The sequence below is a fragment of the Vigna umbellata genome, chromosome 4 (assembly GCF_029865625.1).
Source record: "Vigna umbellata cultivar VRB3 chromosome 4, Vumbellata_1.0, whole genome shotgun sequence".
Lineage (NCBI taxonomy): Eukaryota > Viridiplantae > Streptophyta > Magnoliopsida > Fabales > Fabaceae > Vigna > Vigna umbellata.
This window is the reverse complement of record NC_142168.1, coordinates 46,406,803-46,416,856: the sequence shown is the minus strand read 5'-3', so window position 1 is coordinate 46,416,856 and position 10,054 is coordinate 46,406,803. Positions and strand designations below refer to the sequence as shown.

General features: G+C 36.5%; 1 pseudogene across 1 annotated transcript; it reads left to right on the top strand.

The window, feature by feature from the left end:
- The first annotated feature begins 362 nt into the window (after positions 1 to 362).
- LOC148200389 (uncharacterized) lies at positions 363 to 5,984 on the top strand (annotated as a pseudogene). The gene is made up of 7 exons (XR_015785920.1): positions 363 to 417; positions 2,395 to 2,442; positions 2,550 to 2,665; positions 2,804 to 2,917; positions 5,145 to 5,416; positions 5,495 to 5,632; positions 5,737 to 5,984. The product of XR_015785920.1 is annotated as an uncharacterized LOC148200389 (transcript).
- The last annotated feature ends 4,070 nt before the right edge of the window (positions 5,985 to 10,054 follow it).

Here is a 10,054-nt window from a genome sequence, read left to right as displayed (position 1 = left end):
ACCTCGTCGTGTGCGACGGCTGCAAGCGCGACTTCCACCTTGCCTGCGAGTGCGTCGCCTCTGGAGTAAAGAGCAAGCAGTGGCCGTTGGGAGTGAAGCAGCTTCTCGATAACCGCTCCTAGGGTTCTAATCCAGATCCCCATCCCCAATTTTAGTGTTGCATGGTGAAAAATCTTAGATCTATATTGCTTCAGTTGTTATCCATTTTCTTTCCTTTTTTTGGTCTTTCCAATCATTTGGATAATTTTTTTGTTGTATAATAACTTGATTAGGGTCAGGGTTCGAATTTGATCATCAACAAATTTGGCCAAAACAATCTGGGGCAAGGTTTTCATGCTTTGGTGATTCATACTTGGTTTGCGATGGCGACCAATTCTGGCACCAAATACGTCTCAATGAATCTAAACAAGTCCAATGGTCAGCATTCCACCTCCCTTGAATTCGTCCGACCGTAGCGCCTAGGAGCCGTGGTGGTTCCGTCACGGCCACGCAGTTCACACAAGGTTGGGCTCAAGCTTTCCGTTCCGGCATAGATCCCATCACCATTGCATTAATTTAGCATTTTCTTTCATGTTTCTTTTATTAATTTCACTTCTTATGCAGATGTTTTTTCCTGTTTGATTTGTCTAGTAGTGAGACACTTTTATTTCCACTTTAGAGCAATTGGGTGAATTTATTCCGTTTCCTAATTGAGAGAAGAGATTGAGGGTTTTTCCCGAGTTTAATTGATATATATTTGAATGGAAGTGAAGAAATTGACACCTGCTTAATAGTGTTGTACCTAGCCGTCCTAAAGTTAAATGCCTTCTAATTCTCAAGCTTTCCGTTCCGCCATAGATCCCATCACCATTGCATTAATTCAGCATTTTCTTTCCTATTTCTTTTATTAATTTCACTTCTTATGCAGATGTTTTTTCCTATCTAATTTGTTTGGTAGTAAGACACTTTTATTTCCATTTTAGAGCAATTGGGTGGATTTGTTTCCTTTCCTAATTGAGAGAAGAGATTGAAGATTTTTCCCGAGTTTAATTGATATGTATTTGAATGGAAGTGAAGAAATTGACACCTGCTTAACAGTGTTGTACCTAGCCGTCCTAGATTTAAATTCCTTCTAATTCACAGGCTTCATGTGAGAGACAAAGTAAGATTGAGAAGCATGTTCTTGAGTGAAAATCCAATCTAGATATACTTATGAAGGTTTTTTTATATTTTTGTATTGTGAGTAATCTCTTGTTTTTAGGTTTTTTGTTCTGTAATTCTGATTAAAATGTGCTTGTGTAGATTTGGGTGATCAAAGTTCAAATTTGAAAAGACTTTCATGAGATAAATCGCCTGAGTCTGAGATAAATTAAGGTAAATGTGTGGTTTATGTTATATGCAGTTTAATCTTTTATAGTTTTTTTTTTTGCTTTGATGACTATGGATTTTTTGGCTAAATCTGTTGAAAGTCTACTATTGGACTAGACCCACTAAACCCACTTGTTTTTATCTATGGTTTTCTTCTTTTTCTTTTTCTTTTTCTTTTGAAACAGAGAATTCAATTGATTTTATTTTCAAGATCGAAAGATTTAACAAAATGGTTGCAATTGAAAAGGTCATGATCTTAATTTTTCACTCCAGAATATATCCCTTAGAAGATATAGTGGTCTTTTGGTGGAGCAGAGATATACTGTTATTTCCTTTGGACTTCCTACAGGAAGCTAAAATCATAGAATAGATACATAAAACGTGTATTTGGTTTCTGCCTCGTGTTGAAACTGTAGAATGTGTGTGAAAAACATGTAAAAGTTAACCGTCGAGGAAGTTTCCAACAACTTTGTAGAATGATATCTGAAAGAAAAAAACCCTTTTACTACCTCGGTTCAACTCTAAATTGAGGCACAAGACACCCCTCTACTGCCTTAGTTCACCAACAACTGAGGCCAAAAGTCTGGCAAAAAAAAAGGTAAAAAAGGAACACCCTCTACTACCTCGGTTGCATTTGAACCGAGGCAAAAGCATACACCTTTTTCCTTGGTTCTCCTTTTTGCCTCGGTTCTGAACCGAGGCAAAAAGTGGTAGACTTTTTACCTCGCTTGTATATACCTCGATTGCAGAACCGATGCGTATAGGAAAAAATAACCGTTGTGATATTTGGAGTTGTGAACAAGTCTCAGGGCTCTTCAATATCTACTAAAGTTGATGAGTTGCCTTCTACTTTCCCTCCAAATATACAGCCACAGCCCTTTAACTCCAAACATGTTACATGGAAGAGAGCTTGCCAAAGACTATCTGGGGAGTACACATCTGAAGAAACAACAAGCATAACTAGGCACATTGTAAGTCCCTATATTAAAACCATATGATCTCCCATATGTGATTAACCTCAAAACGCTTCTCTCATTATTGATGCAGACTACGAGTTGTTTAGTGATGATGCCCTACATTGCTTGGTGGCATTAGGTAATTTATCTTATTACATTGTCTATATGGACTTGTTTATTAAATTATATTCCTTGATATATTTTACAAATATTATTTGGATAACTTGGGTAAAATGTATACATTAGGGTCAACTATATACCATGAAACCATTACAGATGATATGATGAGGGTGGTGGTTGTAGACGTACGAGATGCTACAGCTCGAGTCCTTGTGCCCACTCAGGAGGTTTAGACAATGGGATAGGTCCCTGGAAATTTTATCCTTTGGCCCGTTAAATTATCAAGAGCAATTGTAAAGGAAGTAATTGTTTTAATTACGCACTTTGTTGTTTTTATCGGTAATACTAATCTTTTGTAAGTTTTTAAATATGTATACCAGGTTGAAGCTGTCAGAACCATTAAATTCCCCATCTTAGTGGGAAACGTGTGTCTACAAGAGGGGAATGAGACTCAGGAAGTGGAAGACAGGTGGCTGCAGGAGAGTGGACGATCGGTTTGCTGAGGGAATATATAATCTAAAATTTTAAAAGCTGGTTCCATTTTCTGCATGCAATCTTCTCCTCCAAACCTTCTGAACTCGTTTCTCCTCCTTCTCTCTAACTTCTCTCTAAAATTATCATCTTTTCCTCCATTAATTCTCACATTTTCTTCCATCTGATCATCCATCAGAGTGTATGTAAGGTTGTTGGTGGCAAGGATCCTCCTTTCAACCGATCGTTTAGTGGTTTGAAGTGGTAGGTTCTTTTACTTCTAAGAAAATCTAGTTTTTGGGTACGTGCAAGTTTAGTTTCTGGTTGCATGTAGTTGTCTTCTTCTTTTTCTTCAAATCTGATCATATTTTCGGTCTTTGGGTTGGTTCGTTTCTTTAAACAGTGAATCTTAGCGTTTGAGTGTTGGTCGTGGTGCAAAGTTTGTATTGTGAGCGATCGGTTTGTTAAGAGGTAAGGGAAGCTATTAAATTTAATTATGCATGTGATGATGTTGTGTATGTATGGAATGAGTTGATTGATGATTTGTATATGAGTGTATGAAATGTATGTTTCTGGGTTGTTGGTGGTTCTGTATAAGTCTATAAGGATTTTGCAAAAATTATGCAGAAAAGTTGGATGTTCGGTCTCAACCGTTCGGTCATGTTCAGTTAATAAGTTATCAATAGAGTTATCATTTTAGCCTTACCAGTGTATCACCGTTCGGTTCATAGGAAGTGATTAATATTTCAAGTGTTGATGGTTATATACCTTTATAATTAGTTTTATTGGATTAGGTATTTTGGTTTGTGATAGCTCATATATTATTATTAGTAGACTTTATACTTAGACTAGGCTTAAAATACGTTCGTTTATGATCAGATACAAGTTTATGTGTATTTCAGCTAAAATGTCCTAACGTTCGGTTTCCTTAAAAGTACTAGGTTTGATGAATAGTTTGTAGGAGTAATCATAAGTGTTCGGTATAAGCTCTAGACGTTCGGTTTTGTCAAATAGTGAAATATCGTTCGGTCTTACACCAAGGGTCAATAGTTATAAGTGTTTAGTATAAGCTCTAAGGCTTCGGTTTTATCAGATAATGAAATAGCGTTCGTTATTGCGTTGAGAATAGTGAAATACGTTCATTCTTGTGTGGAGGATAGTTAACTATGATTCGGTCTTATATTAAGTATTTGGTTTGATTAGAGTGTTCTATTCTTAAAAATGTGTTCGACTCATGTCAAAGTTCTAACTATTAAATAAACGTTCGGTCATATTCGTCTATTGTTTTGATCCTTTCCATTTGGTTGTAATTAAGGGTGGTGTTATTTGAGCGTTCGGTCTTCTTATGTAAAATGTTTTTTGATCTTTAAATGGTGATGTTATGGCTTGGTGCTGGTTGCTTATTACAACAATGATCTATTATGTATGGGAAATATTATTGGTATTCAAGTAAAAGTTTATGTTTCAAGTAATGTGGAAGAGAATTCCGGGGAGGAATGTCTTAGTGTAAGGATAATGTTGTGGTAAAGTATGAATACGGATAGTAAAATTCATGGAGTTCATCTTGATATTCTGATGATTACCAGTTCTCAAGTAGAGATGGGTAAGTCATTGTCTGAGAATAGCAGGAGGTCCTAGCCCATAGGTTCTTGGGTGAGTTATAACGGACTAACCTCAGGTGGCAGCTGATGGTTTTCCAGTTACTACACCACCCGAGTGCACGAACGGCCTCAAGCTACGTATTCATACAATCCGGATGGTCAAGTCAAGTGTCAGTTGTGCAATGAATCATGATATTCAAGTTATGTATGATATTTCCGTTGGCTCTTGTATGCTGTAGCGTTCGGTTTGTAATGATTTATAGTTTTATTACATGTATGGATGCATGCTCAATTGAATTATAGTAGCTTACCCTTATTTTCTGTTTTTATCCATGTTGTCGTTCGGTTTTCTATTGCAATGATCATCCTTGTTGGATGTGAGCAGAAGGGGAAGATCTTACGTTGGAACAGGAGCTGGACGGTGAGACTCCTGCTGAATAGGAGATGATTGTTCGGTCATATAGTGTAGATAGTTTTGGTGAACCGACCGTTCACTATTTTGTTCTGTAAATATAATCGTTCGGTTATTTCGGTAGTAGTATAGGAAGCTCTTGTAAAGTTCAAAAATTTTATGGTTATTTTTGTAATAACTGTAAGTTGGACTTTATTATTGTAGTAACTGTTCTATCATATTATTAAATGTTGACACCTGTATATAGTTATGTGCTATATTTTTGGGATGTTACAGAAGCACAAGGGCAGGATGAATGAATTGCTACAACAACCGCCACATCAAACAATTCTGGACCAACTTGGTGTGTTGGCAGTGAAGATCTCCCTTTCTCCTATAGAGTTACAAATGCCTCTTGAAGTCACAAATAGAACATCTTCGCTCTCTTTCTTCATATGTCAGAGGCATATTTTTGAAATTCTTTCTGGCATTGATATGTTATGTATATCAATACTACAACTTTGGTTGTTGTAAGTAAATTTCTACAATAATGAAGTTTAAATATATTCAATATTATATTCTAACATTATTCATTTTCAATGTTTAAGGTATTTACATCGATTGAGCATTGAAAGGAAGAATGATCAAATTTATGGTTTTATTGACCCTGTTGCCATTCAAGGAGTTGGGTGTAAAGGTGAAGAGGTCCAAAAGTACCCATTAGAGGCTTCTGAAAACGGAAAAAAGTAAGTGTACTTAGCACCTTATTTGCTACAGTAAGTATATAATTTTTATTAATAAAATTCTATTTATGTAAATGTTATTTAACACTTATTGTTTGAATCTGTAGGGGTCACCGACAATTGTTACTAATTCTTCCTCAACAGTTTCTTATGGTTCTCTCGTGTTCACTGCACAAAAAACCTCACACTTTGATAATTAAAAGTACACTAATGTCATAAGTTTTTTAATAATTTATTTGTTGTGTACACATAACTGATTTTAATAAGTTCCTTAGGACTCATTTCAATGTACATTTAACTTTATAAAGTGGTTGAGGCCTATTCAAGGTGATGAGTCATTATTTTGTACTATTCACTTAACTTTTCGCACCAAATTGTGTTAGTGAATTATGTCTAATTCTCCATTATTGTCTCATTTTCACTATTTGGGTTTAATTTGACTAATAATTCTTATTTTAATTAGTTTAAATTATTTGGGCTTAATTATTCTAATTATTATTTGCAAGAAAATTTTGGAAACATATTTTGGGACAACAAGGTGTGACCACATCAAAAATTGTGTTTAATTTCATTTTGTAGTTTTAATTATTTTAGTTTTGGGTCAAACTTTATGACTTTGGACCCATTTTAGGTCAATTTTAGGAGAAGCCCATACTAAGGGCATTTTCGTAATTTGGGGGCTATAAACCCCAAATAAAATTTCACTTTCTTCCTCCATCTCATTTGGACGTTCTTCTTCTTAGGTTTTGAGGAGCATTGGGTGTTCTTCTTCTTCCCCCTTTTTGGGGGTTTTAGGTTTTGTTCTCTTTCCCTTTCTTGTAATGAATGATTTACGTTTTGAATTGCAATTTCAATTTCATTTCTCGCTTTCATTTTAGATTCTAGTTTCATTTCTTGCTTCACTTTCCAGCTTCCATTTCCATTCCATCGTTGAATTCATGTTCTACTCCGTTTGCCATTTGATTTTTGCATTCCAGCTTTGATTTTCGTTGTGCATTTCCGTCCAATATTGTTTTTCGCTTTGGGTTTTCATTCTGCGTTTTAGCCAAGTTGTTCCTTTTACTACATTGACTGTAATATTGTTCAGTCACTGTTCACCCTATTCGGCTTGTTCTCGTTTGTTTTCTTGTTTCTGATGTGTTGTAGTGTTTTCATTTTGATCTAATTAGCTTTTTATTACTGTAATATCATTCGACTTTCTCCTGTATGAACTCGTTCGACTTAATTGCAACTCAGTTTTTCATTCTAGTTTCCATTCTCTTGCTCATTTTCATTCCCTTACTGATAATTTGTACCATTCAGTTTAACTACTATTACGTCCGATTTTAACTCTTCCGTCCGGTTTTTCTTTTCTCCCTTACACCGGCTTTACTTCCTTGTATCGACCGACTTCTTACACACTTCGTTGTTAGAAACGTTCGGTCCTTTTTGGTACAGTCCGAATTCACTATAGTATAGTTCGGTTCACTTTCATTGTGTTCAGTTTCTAGCTTTTCCTTCATGCTTTTCTTTGCTCTCCCTCATACCGGCTTTACTACTTTGTACCGTTCGGCTTCTAACACACTACAAAATTAGAACCGTTCGGTTTCACTTTAGTATAGTTCGGTTCACTTTCATTCCGTTCGGTTTCTAGTTTTTCCTTCCTACTTTTCTTTCCTCTCCCTCATACCGGCTTTACTACTTTGTACCATTCAGCTTCTAACACACTGCACTGTTAGAACCGTTTGGTTATTGTTAGTACAGTTCGGCATCACTAATAATACCGTTCGGCCTAAATGTTTTCAATTATGTTTGGTTGTGTTAATTTCGTTTTAATGTTAGCATAAGTGTGCTTAGTTGGTCATTAGCAAAATTGCATTGTTCCATGAGATTTATGAGTTGAAAGTTGTTTAGGCTACTCTGATTTGACTCAACATTCAATATGTTTTGTGCTTGCGATTGGGCATACGCTTAGTTGCCTAATCAGTCTTTAATCTTCGCTTAGTTGATTGGACTGCATGGTGCAGAATTGATTGAACTTGTGCATTGCATTTGCTTAGTATGCAATTATGAAAACATGGTTAGTCTTCGCTTAGTTGGTTAACTTGTGTTGGATTAGGAGTTAAAGTAGTGTTTATTGTTGCTAATTTGTGATTGGAAGCATTGCAATTGAGCTAGTAACCAACCATTTTTAATAACTGTGTAATTTGTAGTTCTTGTTGATTTAATTTTATTTAGCACAAATCTTCACAAGCCCCCCAATTCGTGTATGAACCTTTGACAGAGTAAGTTGGTCCTTGAGAGACGACCAAGGAGTCACTACCTAGTTTATACTGCATTTAATTGCATATTAATTTGAGTCGGGTACGACCTCGATCAAATTTTGGCGCCGTTGTTGGGGATCGACAGTTCGGTCTTTGGTTCTTTGTTGTGTTAGTGTGTGTTATGTGTGGGCTTTTGTGTGTGCGTGTTGCGTATGTTGTGTTTTATTTTTTTCATAATTTTGAGCATTTCCCTTCTACCTTCCCCCTTCCTTCTACATGTCTACCCATTTTAGTTATGTGCATAGTTCTTATTCTGCCAGTCCCTCTGATTATGATTCCCTTTCTGCATCTAATTCTACTTTTGATTCTGATTTCTATTGTGATGATTTCCATGCTGAGAACAATATGGCTCATCCTCCAAATCATGAGAGTGTTGTTTGGGAGGCGGTTCCACCTACTAAGGATAATGCTCATTGCGTTCTCAACACTGGACTGATACATTTGTTGCCTAAGTTTCATGGTTTTGCAGGTGAATGCCCACATAAACATTTGGAGGAGTTCCTTATCATTTGCTCTACAATGAGACCTCCACATGTCCAAGATGATCACATTTTCTTAAGGGAATTTCCGCATTCACTAAAGGAAGTAGCAAAGGATTGGCTTTATTGTCTACCTCCAAGATCCATCACTGCTTGGGAAGATCTTAAGCGACTATTCTTAGATGAATGCTTCCCTGCTCAGCATCATTTTTATCAGTATGGTCATAGCACTAATCCTGGATGGAATGATCCTAACCTGGGATGGTATGGTACTCCACAGCAACATCAATATCAAGAAGTCCCATCTTAGAATACTTGTATGCCTCCACCAGTCCAGTAATAGCAGAATCAACAACATGATGCTCCTACCAAAATAGCTTCTCAACCTTCTACTTCTGAGCCTACATTGGAGAGTTGTTGAAGCAAATGACCATGCAGAACATTCAGTTCCAACAAGAGACCAAAGCGTCAATTTAAAGTTTGACCAATCAGATGGGGCAGATGGCCACTCAGTTCACTCACGAACAGTCTCAACATTCCGAGCGATTACCATTTCAGACTGTTCAGATTCCGGAAGATGTCAGTGCCATAAACATAGGAAATGGGAACCAAAGTCATGTGTTTCTTGTGCCACCTACTTTCCCACATTCATATGTCACTACTCTTGCACCTAAGGAGGTTGATGAAGATATTGATAAAGATTTTGAGGATCAGGCATGTATGAGCAACACTTTTGAGCCAGGTAGACCATCTTCATCTTCCATTAGTAGTTATGATTTGTTGATGTCTCCTATTCAAAAAACCTACAGGGAAGATAAGGTAAACATACCTAAGATTGATTCTGTTGTTGATGATCATGTTGTTGATAGGTATGTTATTAATGATTATATTGTTGATGAGTATGCTTGTAATTTTAACTCTCTCCATGATGAGAACCACTTTTTGCCATCCTATCTAAATACTGCATATCCATGCATTGAACATGAATCTGAGTCTGTTATTGTTGATATTGCTTCTAAATCTATATGTGATTCATGTTCTGAGAGTATTTCTAATGTTCAGTCTAATACATTGGGATTGGGTGTTATACCTCTGCATATCAATTCTTTGGAGCCATATTGCACTAACCCTATTGCAGGAGGTGCACATGAATTTGACCAAAAAACACCCACAGTTGAAAACAAAGGTGCATGCATACACAAAAGGTTGAAGACCAATAAGCACCGGCTGAACCCGCTCTTCAACAACCCTTCCTTCTTAGATCCAACTGTGGAAGACATTTCCATGCTCAATCAGATTTGGCAGATGAAGCAGTTCCTCAAAACTTCCTTCTTGGATCCAATGGTGGAAAATATTTCTCTGCTAGTTCAAATTTGGCATCTTCCACCATGACTTAGGGGAGTTTTCTTTTCCTTTCTCCCTTGCCCACTTTTATTGCACTTGTCCATGATTTGTTGACTCTTCTGATTGCTGATCTTATGCTTATGACAAATTGAGGACAGTGTGTAGTTAAAGTGTGGTCTATTTATTGGGGGAGATTTTTCTTTGTTTAGGCTTTTGTTTGTTTAGATTTTTCTTGTTATAGGTTTCTTTTGTTTTGTTTTAAGCTTGTGTATGTGTACAGTTTTGCATGTTTCTCTTGA